This window comes from Anopheles cruzii, chromosome 3 (genome assembly GCF_943734635.1).
Source record: "Anopheles cruzii chromosome 3, idAnoCruzAS_RS32_06, whole genome shotgun sequence".
NCBI lineage: Eukaryota > Metazoa > Arthropoda > Insecta > Diptera > Culicidae > Anopheles > Anopheles cruzii.
In genome coordinates this window covers 43,306,325-43,331,172 of record NC_069145.1, presented here as the reverse complement: position 1 = coordinate 43,331,172, position 24,848 = coordinate 43,306,325, and the positions used below count along the sequence as shown (strand labels likewise).

The window sequence follows — 24,848 nt, the reverse complement described above, 5'->3', positions numbered from 1 at the left end:
AATCAAGCTACATCCTAACTAATTGCCATACACCCCAACTGTGTGCTACAAAGTATCAGATCGAATGATGATATCAATTTGTCTGAAATATATGAAAAGGTCAATAATATTTACCACGTGTAAACTTTCGTTTTTTAACGAAATTCGATGGATCCGTGTACGCTCATTAGTCGGCCATAAATCCTTCACAAAACCCAACACTTAATCGTTGAATCGAATCGTAAATACGTCCCATATTCTGGTGCATCTTTCCGGCGAGCGCTTCGAATTCATTTGAACGCCGCACGTGGTCCTTCGGCTCGAGTCAAATTTCGTCTCGGGCCCTCGTCTGTTGCAGTTCTTCCACTGGCTTACTGCCTGCCGATGGGGTGCGTTGGGTTATTACGGTCTCAAATACCAAAGTTAGCTCGTCTTTTCATTGATTTCATTGCACTCTTTTATGGTGCTCGCTCTTGTCGTGGTCGAACGATGCCAAGGAACGATTCGTGCCACCCGATCGCGAGCCATATGTTTACGCCACGCATAAGTGCATACCGTGCCGGTGCAGTTGTGTTTATTTCGATTACATCCACAGACGGTGGGCATATTAAACGATTTACGCCACTTGCACTGAGGGAGCCGCGTGCATTGGTTCGAAAAGGAAATCATAATTAACTTCCACGGCAGACCCCCAGGGTGGAGATGTTTTACTTAGCGATTATATTCGTATTTTGAACACCCGGATACTCCAATTCGTACAAAGTTTGGGAGTTTTACAAAAATACGTTTGGGAGTTTTTCAAAAACGCTGTTTATTTAGTTTTGCGACATGTATTAAACACTATTTTCGAGTGTTTTTCGAGCAAATGATCCTCAATGGTTTCGATGAAGTTCACGTACGAAGTAAATTTTCATAGCCGAATTATTTATATTAAAAACCAAATTAATCTTTGCTATTCTGAACTGAACTGTAAGGCCTGAAGTGTCGCTGTTCATGCTGAAAATTTCGTATGTTTTCATTAGAATAGGACTCCGTTGAAGCGAAGAGGGTACCGTTGATTCAAATGTGTGCTTTTCACATTTCGCTCAGTTGCATGTTACATAATTTTGTTGCATCTTCATTGTGACGGGCATTTTTCGCTTATCCGCTATGAACCGCAAAACTGCAAACTGTACTAACTCATGTTTTTTGCGTTTGTTTATAAAGGTCAACATATTTATAAGCCATTTCAGACTCGATGCCGGCATTGCGACTGGGTCAGTTTTTACGCCAATGGAATATTGGTAGGCTTAATTAAATTTGTCTTGTTTGTTCATTTGTGTTGTAGCCTCCGATTTTCATTACAGATTTATTGATTGTCGTGAGCATTGTCGTGACCCAATCAATCAGCTTTTCTAACTGTGCTCCTGGAAGTGTTCAAAACCGAGACCCATATCAGAGTCAGCATGCGGATGTGGGTAGAATTATTGCCACAGTTGGGCTTATCCTGTCCATCGTCCGTATTGTTCGAGATCTGGGCTACCATATGATTTGGTCACGCCTTCTCCCATCCAACTATCAGTACTTGCCAATTGAGGAAAACTTCATCTTCTGGACAGAAAAAATCTTCATTAGCCTTCAGATACGTTGCGTGAAGTGTCCTATCTGAGCGGTGTCCTTCTTTAATTTGAAAGCAAACTGTTATCACTTTACCCAAAGCGCCAAAGGGATGGTTTTAAAAATCCACGTGGGTTAGCAAAAACCCCTCGTAGGGTTCGATTCGTTTGAGCATGTTCTAATGGGTTCGAAAATTCGAACCGGATCATCCTCCCGCCGACGGTGGAAGCGATTTTAGTTAACTAATGTCACCAAGGCCACGTAGTTGCAACAGCAGCACAGTGCACAGTGAACTGCGATCGCGACGAGACATCGACAAAACCGGTCACCACAATGCGACCGAGCCGGCCGTTTGTTGTGTCGAATAAGTTTCAAAAGTTATTTATAGTTGCTTTATTACTTTCTCGCGTCTATTTCCGTGTCGCGCGCCTGAGTCGAGCACTGGCAATTCGACACTTCTGGTGCCGTTCGCCCGGAAGAGTCTCTGCCGCGATCCGCCCGATTGTTGAGTTTGCTAAACACGGGATTCGGCTGGTGGCCAAGACCAAAACTAGCGGGACTTGGGTTGATGTCGCGATGTTTCGTTCTGTTTTTTTCCCCTCGTCCAGACATCCCGGAGAGCGCCGAAGGTTCGCCGAGTCAGCGAAACAACAACGCAGCGTAGTAGCGTTTCATTTTCTTAGGTGGGTGTGCATACCGGAACAAGCCGTCGGTCGAGGGATGAGCCTAGATTGAGCACTGACCCGCGACACTGGTTCTTCTACGGCACAGTTACTGCCCTGTCGGCAGTAAACATGTCATCGATTTCTTTCGAGCCAATCCCGCCGGTGCCGGTTGGGAATACATAATGGTTCCCTCGGGATGGTCGTCGTTGTATCGTTATTTTCATCGCTTATTTGCCACAATGTGCTTCATTTGCGGTTGTCCGATTCTCACGATTGGGTCCGCCGAAAAAAAAAAACGATGGTGTGGAGTTGTTGGTTGTAACGCGTAAATTAACCGACGCCGTCGGTTTCAAGTCCGACCGATATACGATAACGACAACATATTATTATTCAGAGAGCTACCAAACTGGCCATTTCGTTAGATCTGCTGGGTTATGATAGATTGTGAAACTTAATGCAATGTTTGCTATGTTTTCCCGACGTATATTTCTTTACTTGAAATAGATTAAGTGTTGCCAATTTAATATTCGACACCGTCATTCACGGAATAAGGTTTTCGTTACACTTTAGAGTGGAATTACGACCTGTTATTTTAAATGGGGTTTTAAATTACGAAATATCATAGAGCATATCTAGAGAACTATCTTTATGAAACATGAACCATTTACTTATAATGGTGAACATTGAATTATGTGAACGAAGCACGGAGAGGATTTAAAATGGTTAAAAATAATAAACTGTGTAGTGTAAAAAAGTTTTCTTTAGTTTTCGGATGACTGGGCTTGCATCTCTTGGTGGATACTTCAACGTATTAAGGCTCATTATGTTCACAATTAAGCCGTCTGACTGGACTGGAGGGTATCTTTTGAAATCTCGAAAAGTGCTACATGTTTCGAGCGTCGGTAGAATGATGCTTGTAGTGCAATAAACAAGACATTGCACCGTTGCACTGAAGCGCACCGGACGAGCTTGGTGGTCGATCATCGGCAATGGTCGTCGTAAAGTAGAACCCTGCCGAGTGGCAGACTTCAGCTGCCTGACACTGATCTGTGGCGATTAAAGACCACCACCAGCGTGGCAGGCAGGCGGATGTAGACCGCAACCGCAACCGCGGGCCACCTTCGACCAACTGGCAGCGTTTGACACTGGAATCGTGGCATCCCGCTGCAACGCTAATTGGTCGGACGAACCGAAACTTTGCTACAACCTAGATGGTAAACTCGTGTGGGATTGCTATGGAGAAGAAGAAGAAGAAAACGGGCGCCATGTGATTCGGGGGGGCCTAATCTTGTCCACAAACCGCGCACACGCGGGTTAATCCAATCCGTCGGACCGTACCCGACGTTAAGCCTTCTGGTGGCGGATTAGCGACGCTAGGTTTGGCATTAAAACTGAGGAAGCGGTTGGCCGGATGGAAGCACGAGGACGGTGTGCCCGTTGGTGAAGGACATATTTCTGGAGCTCTACGTCAATTCCTGGATTGACGACAGATTTTGCGCTTCATCAAAGACAAACAGCCTTCGGAGTAAATCGTTTAATCGCGGGATTAATCGATCTACCTTGGACGGAGAGTCTCGGGAGCGGGACAACCCGCAACTTGCACCCCTACTCTTCATTGAACGGCGTGAGGTGCTTTGCATGAGGTGATTCACTTTTGTTTATTTAAACCGTTTCTCTTAAAATACCGCATACATACTGGTTGCGTATGGTGTCTTATTTATGTTTGGTATCCTTTCCATGTGGACATCCTTGGCTAACTTTCTAAGCGACTTCTTCGCCAGTTCCAGCCTGGTATCCAGACTTTTCATTCCTTTCCCAGGAAGGTCCCGGCGATGGTAAACTGAATATTGGAAAAGCCTGGTTCGGGACACTCGGTTACTGAACCTCGCCTGAAGTTGTAAGTGGGTCCGTGCTGATTGATGTGTTTCTCTGAGACGTGTGAGCTGTTGATTTGTGCCGTTCGGCCCATTTATCTGCACCCTGGTTGGTCTTCATGGACCCCAACTGAACGTTATGAATCCCGATCCGCCAGATCCGCATTAGTGCCCACGTCCCTTGAGTAAACATGTGTGGGAGTCGCCTGTGTTTTTCATGTTCCTCTGAACCGGACGGACGAGTAATGTTACTGGGCAGGAGGGTGCAAAGTGGAACGAGAGAAAAGTGTGTGACGCAGACCGCAATGTGGCACTTCTGGTGACAATAGCTTTGGTTGGATCAGAATCGCACCGGGCGCTAAAAGGAGCGGAATAGAAGCAACAGGGGTGAAGCAGATTTTGACATAGGCCGGTTCTAACGATGCGTGGCACGCGGGATAAGATCGATTGGCAATAATTGAAACCGAAGACCTGGCACCCTACGCCAGCGATAGATAGACAGTTTTCTGGGTACACCATGGTCGGCGGGCTTTGGGTGTGTCTCCGGTAGTCGCCATGTTCATTGTCTCTTCCCATCGACCCACTTTTTGCGGCCATCCCTACGTTTCATCGGCACACACACCCACACACCAGACTGCCCGTAGTGGACACCGTTCGCCGAGGTGTGTTTGGTTCAATATGGTTCGATTTATCTTCTTGATGCCTTCCTGACGACGCTCGTCTGCTTGATCGATACATCAGATCGTTGACTTTTCGTGTCTTTCGATTAGATTGGCCGTTGGCTTCTGTTACTGCCTTAGGACGCCTTCTTCTCACTCCGATCTCGGCAGACTGGCTGGAGTAGCTCCCTATGTGCTTCTCGTGCCGTAACGATATTTTAAGCTGCATGTCTCGTGACAGTCCTTTCGTCTTTATCCCAAGTGCAATAAGACTTTTCTTTCCCTGGCCCATGACGATGCTCTTATCGTTTGCGTACAATGAACGAAAACGAAAGTCTGTATCATTTTCTACAATATAAAAATCGACTGAAGCGTTCCTTCAAAACTTTTCAAAATGATATGCTTTATTCTCCAAAGTTGTTCGGAAAGTGTTAACACTAAATCTATCTAGAAAAAATAAAAATGGTCATTGCTTTATATTTATGTAGGTTATTTAGATGTTGATTTAATTGGTGTTCTCTTAACTTTTAACATCTTCCTATAGCTTAGTGCAAACGTATAAATTGAAACGGATAAATTGATCACTTGCCTGACACAACAATGCTAACACTTACAGCTGACCAATACCTTTAAGAAATGGACATTTGACTTTGAAATGTTTGGATTATTTGATAACGATAACCGAGTTTACCCTTAATACTAGCGGCAATTGAAAACTCGGCAATGTGCAACACATTCACTTAGAACAGGCTGATATTTTGTTAAATAGAACGGGCCTAATGATGTATTTTGTCTTAAATTTATTATGTTATACAATAATTAAATAACTCAAATAATATAGCACAACGCTGCATTAAGTAGAGCAATTAGATGTTTCGAAATTGATCGATCTATAACACCGCCTGGTTAATGCTATCGGATTGATGAACTCCTTGCAGTTCTTCGATGTAAACCAAACCACTGTTTCGATGTCGCCATTGAGTGCATTTCGTTAATCGAATGAAGATTTTTTTTGCTGAAAGGGCATGTTGAAAGTTGACAGGCTTCGTTGAACTGGGCGAACCCATTGCTTTTTATTTTGCCATTTATTTCTTTACTTACACAAAGTTATTGTTGATAATTTTCTTATTCAGTTTGGTGCACGCTTTCGTTCCATACTTGCAATAAAGTTCCGCACTGGAATTAGTTTAATAACAACGTTTCGTCGTTTTCCCCCCTTTCTTTGTAGGTAAGTCGTGTTTCGCCACTCTGGTCTCTCAGTTCGACACCCTCACGACGGAGGGAAGCTGCTTCCGTGGAGGAAAGTTTCCTTTCGTGTTCCACGATGGGCTTCGGGGTGAAAATTGTCACACGGCCCCCGTGTTTTGGAGGTGAACCGCGGAAGATGCAAAAAGGACGCTTCTCCAGGCAACCGAACGGCTTTAAGGGTACGTTGTATGGGAGCCAGCATGGCGTTGCATTTCTTTAGCGAGTCATGAGCGCGTGCGAATTACGTGGAAAAGCTGGTGCTTGGAGCCCTCGAGCGGGTGCTTCAAGTTGCCGCATCGGCGGAAGCGGCGACAATATTTTCCTGCTCCTGTCCTATGGAAAAAGTGAACGAAAGGAGGTTATTGAAAGAGAATGCACAGGGATGGATAATGGTAAAATAAGTCCCACTTGGTATGCCGGAGAAGTTGTCGGTGCATCCTCCTGAGCTGCGATATGCTGGAAGCCGTGCCTTTGACTAGGCGACCGAGACAGGGTGCACCTTGTAACGGCAGCACAACTCGGAAGCGGTCTCTTGCGCGAATGGGCTGCCGCTGATTGAGTGTCGTTCGCCGATGTTTGCCGACGGCAGTCGGTTCCTTGCATATTGCAGTGCAATTTTTAAAGGAACTACACTTCCTTAAATATGGCATTACACCCAGTGCTCCGGCATATTAACGTTAGCGGAAGGTTCAAATCTGTTTGCTGGTTAGTAATCACGCAAAAGCCGCTTCCTGTTAGGGACTTGTAGCTTAAACAAGTTTTTATACACAAAACCCTTACATCAAAATATGTTTCGACTATTTATGTTTTCTCCATTCTGAGCCATAACACCTCAAGGACGGGTCGTTCGTCACTTAGACTGCCTGTGGGAGTTTGCCACTTTCTCTAACCCCTGGTGTTTGGATACGACGAAAGTTTTGGAAATTCGTTCAACTTTGTTAATCACTCCAACACCTCGGCAAGCCGCGTTGAACAAATGATGATGATGATGGTGGCGCCGGCGTAGAATTGCACTTTTCTATTGACTTTCCACCAGTTTGGCGGAAAGTTCAGGACACGGACGTGCAAAAAGCCGAACCCGGATGGCACATTCGCTGGGCCCGCGGAGGAAGGATGCAAATACAAGATAATCTGGGCGATACTTGACCCTTCCCGGATCCTACTCGGAGTTTATGTCTTGGCCAAATTTTCCACTTTTACTTGCGGGTACTGGCGGACGCAGTGGCAACGCTTTCCGTCTGGTAAAACGACAACGGGTGGCAGGACTTTTGGATACGGGCTGTCGAGAGTGAGGCTGTTTCCTACTGATCTGCATAGAAACGGGCGGGCAACTTATAACTGACAATCGATTTATCATTACCGTTCTGTTTAACGTTTCACTTCTTGCGAACCTCTCTCTGGGTAACTTGTTATTTAAAATGGTCTCTCCCGGATCGACTGATAGATGGGCTTGCGTGCGCTATCTCGCACATTTATCCGACGAAGCTCTTGTAGTTTTCTTCGCCTGTTTTTTAGGATGGTAAAAATAGCATAAATCATCTGGAGATTGTTTTTTCTTGTGTCTTAATTTCGTCGTTCCCGAGTACTTGCGATTCGCTTGAGTAGAGGACCTCTGTATGAGATGAAACGAAAGAAGTGTAACGCCCTCTCCGATTTAGACGATAAAAAATGATTCGAAAACCGTCTATACATTGCCTTGTAATCACGTCCTCGTAACACTGGGCTGGAGGTCGGCTTGAGGCGCCTCGAGACCGTAAGCCTCCTAGACAGGCGCTGATTTTTCGACTCGCCCATACACAACCAGTCTGTCTATCTTGTCCACATTTGATGATCGTCCTTTGGGCCGGTCGTTGGGAATCCCACGCGACGGCAACAGCGGAATAACTAGAAATATGTTGTCCCTATTGCCGTGTAGAAATTGTCAGATCTTAGGTTTAGCTAGCACAGCCTCTGCGGTACTCTACTTTCGGAAATATCTTTTTTTCCATCGGCAGTCGACTGTCGATCCGCTATCAGCGACGGTTTAGGTAACGGCGGTGGCGGTTTGGTTGGAAAATCGGGAGCAGCAAGTCAGTCAGCAAAAAGTCCATCTACGGTGCCTGAAGCGGAGAATTCTGGGCACGCATGGGTTGTGGTTTGTAATTTTCTCAATCACGTTTTCCCCACAACAAATAGCACGTAAACCGAGTGTGTGTGGTGCGGTGCGAATGTGTTTTCACTGTGGGCCGTGTTTCGTCGGCGGCGTGTTACGGTTCGATGCCGATCCTCTCGGTGTCTGGCTTTTCCCGGGTCTTCTGGGGCCTTGATGTGATCTTATCATTACCATGGATGTGTCCAAAAATTACCCTCGTTTCTCAGCTTTCGGTCTAGGACTACCAGAATGGAAGCGGCAGGAGAATGGAGGGACCGGCAGCAGGTCCTTTTTGATTTGTCTTCCGCTTACGCTGATGGCGTGGCCGCAACGTGCGCGAGGCTTTTGCTCCTTGATTTCGATTTATTTTAGTCCTATGGTAATTTTTCGCTGCGATTTTGATGAACTACCAAAAAGTTAGAATTGCAATATATTTTGGCCCTTTTGTGTTCTATCGCTTAATATGTCGGTAATCCAGCTTGCGTTAATATAGACTTTATGTGATAGCAAACATTAATGGCATATCGTATGATATGAAATCGGCCTGCATACTTCGGTGGTCAACAATTAGTTTGGCGGAAAGCTATGTTTTAGGGATTTTTGCCAACATCAAATTCTTTGTTCTTATTATCGCGTTCTAAGCCAATGCAAGTAATCCAACATACTTTCAGCATCAGAATAGTTTAATATACATTGCATTTAGCCTTATATTCCACATTTCCGTTTGTCCGTTGCACCAAATCAATGCCACTTTGCCACAAATCGTGTGCAAACAGAATCAAAATAAACGAACTGTAGATTACTTTCAAATAAGTAGCCGGTACATAAGTTTGAAATAAAACTAAATCTTGCTCTAAAAACCATTCAAAGTCACCCGTGCCCAAGATGCTGCATTCAATAAACCACCTTAACGATAAATTGTTATCGTTAACATATCGGTAATAAATAACTGATAAACTTGCTAGTTTTTCGACAAAGCTTGTGACCATGATGTTCCGATGTTTTACTTGCTCTTTTTATGCGACCACCGAAGTACTGCACGATCTGTTTCGAGTGGGCCATGTTAATGAAATGTCGCGTAACGTTTCGGGGGTACATTGTGACCTCCATTGACGTGCGATACAGGGCCAAACGAAGAGCACCGAAAAACCGGTTCAACATAAAAAGAACGTGTACCATCAAGATTGTCCATCGTTTTAGTTTTTGCTGCATGTTCAATAACAACCGGAAGGCGTTGAAAGAGTGTGGTGTATGTACGTGTAGGCGATGTATTTCGTCAATACGTCCCGTAAATGCGGTCGGTGGTTTGAAAAATGACACCACAAAATAAACGAATAGTGTGCAGTGTCAGCAAATTGGTCAACAGTTTTCACTGCGACCGCCGTAAGTGTGCGTAAAACCAGGAACCATACAAGGGAAGTTCTTCACGACTTCGTCGTCGCGTCCCGTTGTCCCGTGGAAGCGTAACCCGCGTCGATCGTTTAAACTCCTGCTACACCAACACGTGGTTGGTTTAGTTTTTTGTTCCGAAATTTGTTTGAAGATAAACCCAAATAACTGGACCAAAAAGAAAGAGCTCGCAAAACCGACCACCCTGACGACGGGTGGCTCATGGTGACGATTCGACAAACTTGTCCGCACGTTTTTGGGGAATGGGCGGTTTTTTCAGAGCGTGCTTCGAACGGGATACTGAAACGCTGTCGCTTATGTCCTGTCGCTGGCAGGCCAATGTCCCTCGGCGAAGATCCGTTTTTCTCCTGCTGCCGTTGGTTAGAGCTTTTCTCGCGCTGCTAATGGGATTTTTGAAGGTGAGTTTTAATCTCGTTAACCGGTTAGATTGTGTACCGTGCTGCCTTGATAGTGGACAAATTTGCAAATGAATGAAAATGGGTGCTAAGCAGACGTGATGGGACATACGTGAGCGGGATGCTGAAGTCCTTGAGTGATGCCCGAACACCCGAAACGGCGGACCATTCGGTTGAAGTTGCCCCAAATTCTACGCCGATAACCGATGAACATCTCGTCAGTAGGTAGCGTGCCGATCATATTTCAAACATTTGCTTACGCCGGTGCTCTGTGGGCAAACCTTAACATCTTGCAGAAAAAATGTTAAAAGTCAAAGTTTGCGTGAACGATCAAGTAGTACACTATCAGTGTACTAGTCATTTAATTTTAGCTTTGCTTAGTTGTTTGTTTTATTTAATGCTTATACACAGGTAATCAACTTTGACAGGCCCGAGTAATTTATAAAACACTTTACATCAATCAAGAAATGGCTTGTGTTTAAAAATGTATAGTGGTATGTAGAAAATAAATCGGTTCTTTCGGACCGAGTTCCACTTTTGATAGTTCTACTGTTGACCAGTGTCGACTTAATACTTTGCCCTTCGATACAAAAAAAAAACGAAAGAAAGCTGGACATCACGATAAGCATTATTAGGCTTGCAGGATGGTGTGAGCTGTATTCGTCAAAACTGGTCATATTTGAAGCCGGCTTCAACGCACAGGCGGCTGAGTGTGGGGTAACTTTTTGGGAAACTGTTTCCATTAATTACGCAACGGGCAACGGGTCGGTTTCTGCTGGTGCAAGCGAGGCGACGTTGTGCCCCCGAGCGCACTGACCCATGTTATGCTAAAGCCTTCCATCGCTGGTTCCAGCCCCATCGATCCTCTGCGGTGGGGTTTGTCAGACACCCAGCGAGGCGTGGAGGGCAGGCCCGTTGGGCCTGTCAGTTACAGTGCCTGGCTGCTGTGGCTATGACGAAGCCTACCGAAACGGTACACCTCGAGAACTTGTGGTTAGTCACTTCGCCCAACTAAGCCGCTCAGACACTTCGTCCCTAAGAGGGCCGTATCGTTTGCAAAGACTTCTTCCGTTCGCGGTGAGAGCGTGTCTGCGGAACGGGCTTGGCACGTCGTCCGTTCCGGCTGGACGTGACATTCCGGCGTCGTAGGATCGATTTGTCTTCGTGGGACTGGAGCTGGTTCCGGAACAGGTTCTAAACTGACCTAGACGCGTGCACCGTGCCGCCGTACGCACTCATTCCAATACCGAGTGGTGAGACCATTTGGACGGAAGCAGATGAAACGCTAGATGAAACAGCGTGAGCGACAATGGGTCGTTAATGTGGGAAATGTGTGTTCGAATATTTTTTTGGTGTTTATTTGTTTACACATGTACCGTGTCTACCAAAGGCCCATAAGTACCCAAGAAAGCGGTCGCGGATGAGTATCCTCGACGGCGCGAAGGATGAAAACATTTGCTTCTGTCCTTTTCTCTTGCAGCCTATGTTTGAAGCGCATCGATGAAGCGTCTAAAATTATTCATTCTGTTTCGTTTGAACAAATCTGGGTGCAGTTAGGGTGCAGTTGGTTACGGTTACGCCTGGTGTTGGTGTTGAGACCCACGCGACCGTTATTTGCTGATGGCAAACAGTATGGTAATTGTGGTGCAACGATGGCCGACCCTGTGAGTACATTTAAACGAATCAGGGCAGCTTTGTTTATAAGCTAACGCGATCACGCATTCCATCCTGTCATATTTCGTGACTTTTTCCAAGCTAATTGATGCTCTTGTTGTTTGTGATGTCGTTTTTGACGTTTTTTTTAATGCTGTATCGAATGTAGTAGTTTAAGAATTTATTTTAGTTGCTTACCATTTCTTACACTAACTTGTACACACTTGCTCTCGCCTTTTGCCTTAATTTGCCTGCATCTTGCCAATGATTCAATGCCGACGTAGTGTGCATATGTTGTAGCACTGGTTTCCTAGTCCCTTGAACCAGTTGTCCCTTCTTCGCAGAGTTCAATGTTGGCCGCTCCAAATTGGACACCAGCCTAGACAAATCATCACAATGAGAATCAATTAAACTCAATTTCGCTTACACCGTTGCTGCGTCGACAGTCGCACGAAATTGCACTTGATCGTAAGGTACGAGCCTGTCGTGGCGTGACATTACCCGTACTCTGTTCATCTTGGTCCTACTTCGTTGACGGACGGTTTGATTGTCGTTTACGACGTTCTTTTTTATCAATCCGGTCCATCAATATGGCTGCCATCTATTTGATAGTTTCAGGGTCGAGTAGCTGGTCAGTCGCACCGTCGAATGGCTCGATTAACTCCACAAAAAAGGGGACGTTTGGTCCCATTTGCTTTGGTCCATTAACAAGAGTCGCACCGCTTCGAACGCAACGGAGGGATCCTGATAATGACTCGCGAACCCTTTGAAGTGACGTATTGTTTTGTGCTTTGTAATTAGCGCATTAGTGCTGGGTTTTGAGCGACGCCTAATCACGGCACCGGATCGGCACCATAATTGGCCGTATGAAAGACTTTGCCCATCGAACGTTAATGGACCTGGGCCATGGGTCTGAGCCGTGCTGGCGTCAACTATTGTCATGTGAGCCAGCCTTCCGGGCGTGCCGTACGTAAGGTGTCGGAGCATGAAGTCCCTAAGCAAACCGGCCGACCGGGCGTTTCTAAATCGCGCGAGTGCCGTGGATGAAATGGTCGCCACCCTCTCCGGTGTCAAGAAGGTGCGCTGCCGCTGTCAATCGACCCAATTTAATTAAAATGTCAATCAAAGCCAATAACTACCGACGTGTCGTGGTTTGTGTGACGATGCGGGCTACGTGGCTCCTAGCACATGCCGAGATTCGCGGAAAGGACGGTCCGCGGCAAAGGTGCTGCGCCCGACACAGGACTTGGTGTTAATTTTCGTGGGAAAATCTGTCAATGAGTAAAAGCATGCGCCAATCGGTGTACAACAAAGAACACAACGAAGCACTATGACCGCCATAATCGCTTTCAACAAATGGTTAGACGCGAACCGTTGAGCGGTCCAGATTTGAGGGGTTCAAGTGTGTGTTTGTGAGTGCCAAAAATTGCGAAACACACAGCGGCAGCAGCCCAGCGATTGTGGGACATGATTATGATTATGATGCACATTTTAATCATCGTTATCAACGATGGGCTGCGAGCATTCGTCGCCAAATTATGCGTCAAAGCATACTACTATGCTTTGATGTGGGCAATTTGTGCTCGATTAATACGTACTAGAGGGTGTTTAGAAGGCAACGACCCATTAGCTGACGTGAGTACGTGGAGCCGTAATTAAAATATGTTTTGTCAAACTACCGGTTTATTATTAGAATGGGATATTGTGTGAGCCTTTTGATTTAATAATTACATTGTGTTGAGGTAGAGTGTGACACACTAGAGCCTTCATTCATCTTCATTCACTCAATAGCGTTTCAGTTTGCTTATAAGGATTAGGATAGGAATATTAAAATGAGAAGTTTCCCCTAGGGGGTTACCCGAATGATTGTATTGAATTATTTTTCGTTTTATCGTTAGATTAACCAGTGACGTAAATATGTAGTCTGACTCTATAACTTTTATATTGGTTGTAGACGGTCCGAAAAACGATACGACCAAACTCAATTTTAGATGGATTAGTTAGGTACTCCATATCTAACTTTATGGTTGTTAATTCCAAATGGACATTTGTTCGAATAGCCTTCCCTCGTAGGTAGTTTGTTGCCGAAGCTAGTCAGAAAGCAATTGGCGATGAAAAGCCGTAGATCAGATATGTGCAAGATAGAGTAAAGTAATACATTTCATTCTCAACAATTCAACCTGTCATTCAATTAGACTTCTTACAAACGTCGTCGTCAAATACACTTCCCAAGCAACCGCGCCGTGTTCCACTCTTGTCGTTTTCGCTGTGATCGTGCCGATTGAGTTGGTTTTCATGGTTCGATTTGTTTTCCTTGAGGTTTGAACCAATGGCACACGATTGCCAGGCCAGACTGAAGGGCCATTGTCCTTTCCAAGTCGTTACGTCGAGTGAAAGTTTGTCGAGGATGAGATGGAATTGGTGGTGGATTTGCAGGATACTGGACGAAAAGTAAAGATAACGTAACAACCCGCACGCATCCGCCTCGGCCGTGGCGTGTTGAAGGACTCCCGAGGCTTAGTCACAAATTTCAGCGCTTGCGAAGTGCTTTGGGAAGGCATAAAAAGATGCTCGAACTTCAAGTATCATCATCATCCGCGGGACTACTAAAGTTTGCTATCTTTATGGGCACTAAGGCGACATAAACCTGTTCCTGTTGCTAGCCATTTGTCTTATCGTCCCACCATTCACGGGGCCGCTAACGCTAAGGTTTTGCTTCGCGAACCCGAACAACATTTGGTGGCCATATCGAAAACCTTAGCAAATTATTACCCATTAAGCGAATCCGGTGGGGCGGATCATTTTTTTTTCCTTCTTTGGGTTACACAATAAAAAAGGCCCAACTCATTAACTGCAGAAAGCCTGCACAGTACGGCCTTGCGTCACTACGTTGACGTAGCGTTTTTTTTGCGGAGAATTTTTCAAATTAAGCGAATGCTGTGGGATGATGTGCCTTTTGTGTGTTCTGAATCTCTCTTTATTCGAGCAGCAATTGGAAAACAAAGCAGAAATGACGTGCATAGAATTTCTATTGCAGGTTTCCCAAAAAGCAAACTATCTTCAAACAAAGTATCACAAAATCATAGAGTTAAAGAACAAACACCAAAACAAATGGTTATTTCAAAGTGTTCCCTTGGGGTCGCCATGTTTTTCGCTTTGGGAAAACGGTGAAGTGAAATTTATATTTCACTATATTTTTTTTAAACATTTTTTCGTGTTTCTGTAATTTAGTTTGGTGCGTAATTTTTGCTGATTCGTTTTCGGCGTTGCAATCAAGAGACTCATAATTGGAAGCGCATTAACGTCAAATTGAGTTAAAATCAATCCGCTCAGGATTTTGTCTCCAGCAAGTGACATCTTCCGGGGTTTGCTTGCCCCCGGTTGTCATGTGGTCCACTACATTCCCTACCTTATCATTTTGTTTCTTCCCTTTCCGAAAACTTTTCCTGACCGCGTGCTGCTTATGCTGTAAAAAAGTAGGGTGAAAATAAAATAGAACGTTGGCGTACGGTTGAATTCAACTGTTAGAACGACAATCGCCGTCGAGTAATCGAGAGCCCTTTCTTTCGGTTGATAAGTTTTTCAGCGTGTTGTTTTCGATGGGCGGTATGTTATAATTAAGTTTTCATTTTTCTGTTCTGCCCCGTTCAACGGGATCTGTCCGGGGAGGTAGTGATGGATGGTACGAAAACCTGTAGAATTGACGAAGAACATTTAAAACGAGGTCCTTCCACTAGGGACAAACGTTGTCGCGTGGCTAGAGCTTGTGAATTGAATTCTTGAAGGGCAGTGGGTCTGTTACGTCCTTGTGGTCTGCATTTTCCCCACGCTTTGGTTTTCGTTCGAAGGTTCCGTGAAATGGGACATGGAGAAAAAACCTTGTGGTCTGCATTTTCCCCACGCTTTGGTTTTCGTTCGAAGGTTCCGTGAAATGGGACATGGAGAAAAAACCGTCGTTTCATTACGAAATTTTTGTCTGCAGCTTTCACGTGATGACAGTTGAAGAGTCTCTTGGGGTCATCTAGAGGATGGTGTGTGTGTGTGAGGTATGCGAGTCATCGTGGCAATCTAGGCGATGAAGCAACACGGAGAATGATCTCTCTCTCACCATGGGCACCGAAACCACCACGAAACGTGTGCCAAGTGGCCACTTCCCACTACTCGATTTATTATTTACATCGTGTGAAGATGACGTGCCGGGAGGTGATGTCCATCGCGCTCCAAGTGGTGTATGCTGGCCGGCCCCATGAGTGCTGCTGGCGATGGCCGGCCGACGATGGTGACGATAATGGCTGCTGTTGATGGCGATAATGATGGTTTCGGTGCCATGGCTTCAGGTGCCGTTTGTTGATACACCGGCAATCATTAAGCATGTCACCCGGGGGCGCCACTATCACGACATCGAAACACTTGTTTTGATATCGCGATAGTTGGACAGGAAGCTAATAAGTATGTAGATAACAAGCGCAAATTAGTGCTGTGCTGCTACACCACTGCGCACTGCGCCCCTGAGGGCAGACAGATACGTTTTGGGGATTCTCCGTAGACTTATGGGGCTTTTGCGTTGACGGCTGGCCAAATTCGAGCGACTTTTAAGGTTACAAATCAAGACCCGGAAGGCTGATCGGCAACTAATCAGATACTAAGATTAATGGACAGCAACCAGTTTAGAAACGTGTGTGGAAGGTGCGACTTCAAGATCTCAAGGATGAATGGCCAGCAGGGAACGAGGGATACCCTGGAACGGTATGGTGGTCGGCCTTTTCCAAGATATGCTTCCGTTTCAGGCACAGGCGCAACGGTGCTAATTAAGATAATTGGAGCGTTGGGGCGAAGTTTTGGAAAACACTGCCTACACTGGGACGGTTCCAGATGGGCCGATTGGAAGCAGTTATTGAAAACAGTGCTCGAGAATCCAATGGATGGTCATGGTATCGAATGACCAACCGGATACCGGATGCTGCGCTTTCCCGAGGGCACACCATCCGAGTTTGTCACAATTATTTCCAATTTCGCTGACGTTCCGTTTCCGTGGCGATTCGGATTAGTCGGGTTGGCTGGGCGATGTTCGGCTTGCTAGGTCCATCATCCAAGGACATTACGCCTTATGGTAGACTCAGCGTAACTTTCGCTGGATTGACACTATTTTGCTCCATCTCATGCTCCCTGCTCGCGTCGCTATTTGTGTATGTGTATGTTCTTGTGTTTAGAAGTAACAGAGCCAAACCAACTCAATACTAGCGCTACACACCTGACTAGACAGGAAAAGAATTATTATTGCACATAATTTCACAGCTTCCGAACAATGACGGAGAAAATCGATTTTCCGCTTGGTTGTGCTATCAGCTGCAGGCGTATTTATGTTACGGTGTCACACGGACCACGTTGGAGAATGGTACAACGTAACGCGTTGCTAGCCTTTGGCAACTTGGAAAAACCCGGAGTAGGGCGTTGGGATATGGAAGGATGTTCGAATACTTGTTGTCTTCTAGCTTACGTTTTGCCTTCTGGTAGAACCATTTCGTGGCACCGAGGCGCAACGGGCTCAAGACAAGGTGGCCCAAGGTTATCCTCTGGCAGTCCAAATATCTTCTCTCGAGCACCGAACAGTGCAAAAGATAAATATGGTTCAGGTGTGGCCACACATTTGTCTGCGTCTGCGGATGGAAGCTGCCTCCAAGTGGCTGGTAGTGGAGTCGATGGTTGACCAACTTTGGTGCTACACTACACTTCATCAGGACACCGCTGGCCGTAATATGCTTTGCTTTGCTCACAAAGAACAAAAAACCGTACAAAAATGGGACCCAAAACCTTCGAAGCCAATCGAAGGAGCAAGCAAAATACGGATCGAGTGATAGAGAAGTCTACACTTTTCTTAGGGCAACCGCCACGGTTCGTTACCTGCGTTTCCGGCGTTGACGAGGATTATGTCACATCAAGCAAAAAAACACACCAATTCCAGCAAGATAAAGGAGCCGCCGGAAATGCAAGGCCATAAATTGTTGGTCAAAATTTGGAGGTAATTTTGCACGTCTCGGAACGGGGAGCAGCCCTGGCAAGCCTTCCGTTCGCTTCTCGGGTTAGGGCTCGGTTTCCGGATGCACACTTGGGTTGGGTTGGCCGTCCCGTTTTTATCTTCGTACTGCGCTGTGCTCTATATTCGCCGAAAATGCTTTCCAAACTATCGTCCGCGTCTGAGCATTGCCCTGTCACTCGTTTACGAGCCTTTGGTTTATGGCCTCTGAGTGTGAGTCTCTGCCTTTGTTGGGGCTTGGACACTGAAAAATTGTTGTCTATTGGCAAAGGACACTCTTGGGCAGACAGCCTCTGTTGAAAAACGGTTGGATACACTATCGTTCCATTCCGTGCTTAAAGCGGTGCACCGTCGTTTGGCTCGAAGCCGCCCTTGCTGCGGTATCCAGTTTTATCGGTGAGTACTTCAAAAACCTTTCCCGGTGCATCCGGCCTCTCCGTCGGCGCCGTTTTCTCAAGTTCCGTGCACCGATTTGTCGCTAGCGAAGTAACCAAACGCATCCTCTGAAAAAATCAATAAACGACTTTTTTGGCCCGAGAACTTTCGCATTCTTTACAACGCCCTGGAAACCGTGCACGGACATGGTGTGACAGGGATAGGGGTGGCAGCATTTTTTTCATTGCAATTCGGTTTTGTGGAAACTTTTCTGATACTCTCACACAGACCCGACCGCGCCGAGCATATGCGCGCCGGAGGAAACAGTGATTGAAATTGGGTGTGAAGAAGAATTTGGTCGGTTTTGCGGACGGGCCAATCGATTATGTGTGTGTTAACGTTGGTCCTTTCCGGAGCCAAATGTAGTAATTCCGGTCCGGGCTGCCGGGCGACTTCGGGGCAGGCCGAGCAGGCAGGCCGCAGTACATTGAATAAGTCATCAAGTGAACGAGAATTGGGCGACCGACAAACATCCGACACCGAGCCCCGCCACCACTCGATTTCGTCATCTGTTGACCTACCTGAATATAGTCCGTACAGAATGAGTCCATGATGAATTATCATAAATGGTATTACTTTGCTCAAAAAGTAATTGTTGCTCATCGTGCCTTAAAACTAAACAACTACCAGCGTTTTATTTTGGGCACAACGAAGTTCGCCGGGTCCGCCAAAAGAATACTATAGTAAGCTCGTTTGTTGAGTGGTGTCAAAATTTCAAATTTCTTCAATTACAAACTTCTTAAGGAGTCTGAAGGTAGAACAATGATTGATACTTGAGGTAGACTGAACCAAATAATTTATCATGCCCAACCCAGGAGTTCACTAACTGGGCAATCAAAACCGATTGCTTCTTCGCCATTGCAAATAACGGTGCGAATGTGAACAATAAAGTCGGCAGATTCGTTCTGCTGCTACCCAACGGTCAGCGTCTGCCAAACGCCTCTATTAGCGGAAGCGAAACGAGATATCCTGTTTATCTTCGATTTTACTGTCAAAAGAAACGCTTGCGCTGCGTTTTGTTTTATGTACCGAACGATGACGATCGCTGGGATTGATTATATTCGCTGAGGGAGCCTCTGCTGGGAGGCGACTAGTTTCGATTGATCATAAAAAGGTCGAGGCGATGAGAGAAGTATGCACCACGCGTTAACGAACTGAACGTAATCGTCAGCATCGTAACTACGTCAAACTTTGATCGAAATATACTACTGAGCCCCGTCGGGTGCTGTTTCTGAATGTCTATCCGAACGATTCTTTTGGTGCTACTGGTGGTGCTGTGAGTTCCTTATCTTACAACTAGAATATGTCGATAGTTCTGTTTTGAAGATATAAAAAATGGATTGTATTTGGTGTAATTATTTCAAGTGTAAAAATATCAGGTTGGGGAAAAAGTAATCGACGTTTTTCACAACAGCTGCCTTTTGTGATCGATATCTCGTGAAGTATCGATCGTACAGCTTCAAGTTTAGGCTCGTTTTAAAGCTGATACTTTACACTTAAAAAACTGCTTTCACTGTTTATTCTTTGTTCCATTCGTTTGTGAGTTGCAGAGTGTAAACAATGGAGGTCAACTAAGAGAAAATTCGGTACATTTTACAGTTTTTCTTAGAAAACGGTGCAAATTCAAGCTAGACCGCTGAAATTGTGCATGGTGTTTGTGGTGCCGATACTTTATAAGCTAGCTAGGTCAAATTTTGGTTTCGTTGACCCGTTTCAACCTTTTTTTTTTGTTTAAGTTGCACCTCGCACAGACAGACCCGCCATCGAAAATGTCGATAAAATCACAGAAATAACCAAAGTTCATCAGCAGTTTAGTAATCGGAGTATCGGCCAGGAGCTAAAGATTAACTATCAAACAGTTTTAAGCCATTTGCGCAAAGCTGGGTTTACAAAGAAGCTCAATGTTTTGGCGCCAACCTATTTACATAAAAAAACATGATGGCTCGAATTTCCATCTTCGCAATTTTGGTCAAACGGAGTGAAATCGACCCATTTCTTAAACGGATGGGTACTGGGGATGAGAAATGGGTCACTTACGACAATATTGTGTGAAATCGGTCGAGGTCTAAGCGTGGTAAAGCTGCTTAACCGGTGGCTAAACCAGGAAAAACGGCTAGGAAGGTTCTACTAGGTATATGGTGGGACTTGAAAGGAACTGTTTATTGTGAGTTACTTCCGTGTATCCAAACACTAAATTCAGATCTCTACTATCAATTACTGCACCGTTCGAAGCTAGCAATTGACCAGAAACGACCAGAATCGGCCAACGGAAGAGGTTTTGTGTTCCAACAGGACAACGAAATGTGACGCACGTCTTTAGCGACTCGCCAGAAAGTCCAAGAGCTTGGATGGAAAGTGTTAATGCATCCACCGTATAATCCGGACCTTGCACTAAGCGATTGACACCTTTTCCGCGGATAACAAAATTTCCCGAGTGATGAAAAACAGAAATCAAAAAAGGATTCTGAAAAAAGATTGCTCAAGTTTTTCGCCAATAACGAGTAAGCCTTTCATAATAGAGGCATTATGGATGTATTTTTAAAAAGACAACAAATTTTTCAACAAAATGGTGCATATTTGACGCAAATCGGACCATTGAAACATCTTAAATAATGTTTTGAAGTTCACGCCAAAAACGTCGATTTCTTTTTCCCCAACCTGATATGTAAGCTTTTGATGTTTGTAAGCTTTGAAAGTTTTACAAGAGTAGCATCGTACACTCTTATCAAGGACACACCATTCTATTCTACTAATAGATACAACAGGTTTTGTTCATAGTTGTCGGATATCATTTAGAGCCTTGTTATAAAGTTTCAAAGATTGCGTTGAGATCTAGCATGAAAAAACATGTTTATCTATGCTTGAAACGAGTTCAATCACGAACTCGTTGCCGTTGCCAAACTTTTGTAATACTTACTGAAGTCAATCACATTCGTTTCGGATGGATCCACTACAGTAAGGTATCCCTGCAACCCGCACACCATCAATACGCTCCCACAAATGCGTCAAGCCACGGAAAACCACGATAAATTAATCATCATAGAAATGCCTAATTGATTTTAGTTTGGTTAATTGCGCAACAAATTAGATCGCCACGTGTGGAAGGGAGAGGCCGGTTTAGGAATGAACACGGTGATGTGCGAAGGACGACCGGTTTAGAATTGGAAATCCGCAAATCCCATTTATCTGATGGGATTCCATTTTGCTCGCTCAGCCTTCTGCATTCAATGCTAATCCTGCGGAACGGCCGAATTTCAACCCAACGCATTGGAGTTTCTGCTCGCCATCAGCCGGACTAATTTAATTAGTGTGTCTCAAATATATTTACACACACATGCGGCCCATTGCATCTGTATCGTAAGAATGGTGGCGTGGCGGTTTTGCGACAAACGGTTTGCATGTTTACTGGACCCAAAAAGGACTGCCCTGCCGCGCAACAAAATTTCATCGAATATCCTAGCTACGACAATATGGCGAACGCGACGCGGATTACGATCGCCACATTCACTCCGTTCGACGGCAAGTGCAATTTGCGCGATACTGTGTAACACTTTGCTGCGAATCGTTCGCTGCAATCGAAAGCCGTGCGACTCCCGTACATTTGCCAACTGGTCGGGCTGCACGGACGACGTATTATTAATTTCGCATGCGTCTTTCTAATCTTGATTGAGTTTTCCACCGTGAGGTGTGCCAGCCAGATGGCTCCTGGTTCGCCATTTGCATGGTTCCTACGTGAAGCGCGAATGGTAAACTAACGTTCCATTAAAACTTACACAGCCACGAGAGGAAGTGATTGCGCGCTGATGTTTGCCGTTTTCGTGAACAGTTTCGAATCATCGTGGACAGTTTGTTTTTTTTTCATGTAACTGCCGTGTTCTTCCCGTAGTCTTCGGTTCGGTTCAATTGATCGTTTGACTTTAATTACGGGAGTGCTACAAAACCGACCACTGCTCTGGAGCTTTCCTGTCAGCTCTCCGTATGACTCCGTGTTCTGTCACAATTGAGGCAATGTTCTTGGCGTGATTTTTTACCGAACCGGTTAACACTAGCGTATGGTGGTTGCCGAGAAGCAATTTTTTATGGCCTGGCCTCGCTCAAATGGTTGTCGGTAAAGGCGATACGTTCCGATCGGCACTTCATTTGGTGAAAGAGGGTTTTTCGAGTGCTTTCTGCGAGGTGGATCAAAGTTATCGTTTTCTTATTATTTGTATTATGTTTGTTCGGTTTTTTATTTTGTTTCATTTGGTTGGTTGGTCTAAATGATTTAGGTAGCAGTTTTAAAGGAGGATGAAATTATATAGGTATTTTAAAAATTTTCAATTTATTTCAATGCTCAATGTTTTAACATCATCCTAAAGAATTCGTTTTTAATGTTGACATCAACGCTACCGAATGGTTCGTTTCGCTTCTACGTTTTATCACTTTGACTTTAACAATTGCCGTGTGTGAATTAATTCCTAAATTTGAATATATTTTGTTTTATATTGTAGTATAATGTTCTTCTTAGAGAATTTAGGCACAAGGCACTGTGGGTTTCAAAAAACTTTTAACGTTTTCAAACTAAAAATAAACTCACATGAATACTAGAATAAACGTTAAAGAAGCTAGAAGACTAGAGGTTTGGAGAATAGACTTTTTTCGGCAACAGTTCGTTCGTACTATCCATTTACTCCATTTTGGCAAATCTTCATTCTAAAATTGCTGGAACTTAAACAGCCTCGTTTGAAGTGACTGCTTGAAGTTTTCACACTCTGATGTCGCGTGTGATGTAATAAGAATTCATTTGCAAATAAAAGTGCCACACACTTCCTTTATTCCGCTTCCCCAACAATTACCAACAAGATTCTTGGTACAGTACAGTACGTACAGTAGGACTTAAATCAAACCGAACGAGCGAGTGGAAAAAGTCATTCCGCGAATGCGCTTTCAATCTTATCGTGATCCCGTTTCATTTCGTTTTCACGGAGCCCGCTTTTTCGCTGGAATTATAAAATGACTCAAACGAAATCGTTTCGATCTTGTTAGCTTTGCTGTGCCCTAAAGACTCCGGTCCTTCGGGACGGACACTACGTGCCGTTGCTGATCCAGCACCGATCTTGGCTGATTGTCAATTACTGGGCCAAGCTCGCAGCTCGAAGGATCTGAGACGGTACGGCAGAAGAGCGTATTTGCCACCTTCGAGTGTGCTGGTGCTTTTCATTTAGGAAGGATATTGCACATCGTTCGATTGGTTTGCCCCAAGTGCCCTTCCCCGGGGTGTGTTAGTTTCACAATGGTGAGGAAATAAAAACAATCACTTTATGGTCCACTCTGGCTGCTGCTGCTGCATGACCCCGGGTAACTGTAACGTAGTGGCTCATAGTGGCCCGGTAGGAGCCATCGTTTGCTTCTTTGACGGTGATCGAATGATTATTCCGAGTTCTACTAACACCAAGCCAAGGTGTTCACGCCAACTGCTTCGACTGCTGGCTGCACCACTCAAGTCACTAGCCTGTCGATGGTTGAAATTTCCCCGAGGATTGTTTGGTTCGTAATGAGATGAGAGGTAAACGGTTACATGTGGATTAAACGGGCACTCCCTGCGGGAAGCTGTTACGCATTGATACGTCTTTATTTTTCACCTTTAAACTTGCCGTACAATAAACGCACCACTTCTTGGGCCTCTGTTGGTTTGTTGGGAAGTTAGTTGAAGGATTTGGAGTACCCAACGCGACCTTTTTTGCTGTACATCCCGGTTGTCCTAGACGCCTCGGTTGTCCTTGACGTTCCGGGTTTCCTGGAAATCCAGCGGTTTGATGTTAATGTTGGGGTTTTGGTTCGCGAGAAAAGGATAAAGGTGCCTTTTTTGTGGAGCACACTAGCACTTTTTCACCGGCAGACAAACACGAACACCTTGACTCGGCAACACGCCTGTGTTCGTGTTCTTCGTGTGCTTCACTTTTAGCCCAAGCCAACGTTTCGCTCACAAAAACAAACGAGCTCAGGGTAGCTTTACACGATCAACAAATGGAACACTGGAGGAATGATGTGTTTTCCCTGTGTGAGATGTTTGGATGTTTTGATTTTTTACTTCTCCACTTGTGTTCTATGCTCACGCTCACGCTGCATGCGGATGGAATTCGCCGCACAGGGTTGTGTATGGTAAGGTAGTAAGGTCGAAAGTTTATTTCTCACCAGGGAAATAATCTGCAAAACGCGGCAGCTTCGCTCGGAAGCACCGAGCGTTTAGTGTGGTTATGAATCTTGGTGTGTGGCTCTTGTGTGTGGGCTTGGGTGCCAGTTGGCTGGACGCCACCCAAGAAAGGCGGACGATAGTGTTTTGTTGTACGTTTCGCTGGGGAAAGATGAAACATGTATCCCCGAAGGCGCGCTAGATGGAACGATGCGCAGCACAAGTTTTCGGCGCAAACTTGGCGTGTTCCGAATTATGTTTTTCGCGTGTACTCGAAAGTTGTGCGGTGCTGAAATAAGAAGGATCAACATTTTGGTTTTTAATTAAAACGTTGTTTGTTTTGGACGTGGAGAGTGCACAGCAAAAAAAAGAACATAAGTTTTGTGTGCTTTGAATGAGATGAATATCAAATAAAAGCATTATTACAGCTGATAGCTGATCGATTCAAATGATACGATTTGTTTGAAGAATCTTTTTAAATTATAACGTCTTTAGTTTAATTGCTTTTCTATTTTTTAATACTTTAATTCTCCATTTTTTTGGTACTCTGTTTATATGCTGATAAGACACCGGTTCATGAAGTGACTAACTCTTTAA

The 24,848-nt window shown here is 45.0% G+C and overlaps 1 protein-coding gene across 3 annotated transcripts in view; it reads left to right on the top strand.

The window, feature by feature from the left end:
• LOC128272634 (low-density lipoprotein receptor) overlaps positions 1–24,848 on the top strand; it is a 218,314-nt gene that overhangs the window by 2,799 nt on the left and 190,667 nt on the right. The gene's annotated exons all lie outside the window — the stretch shown is intronic.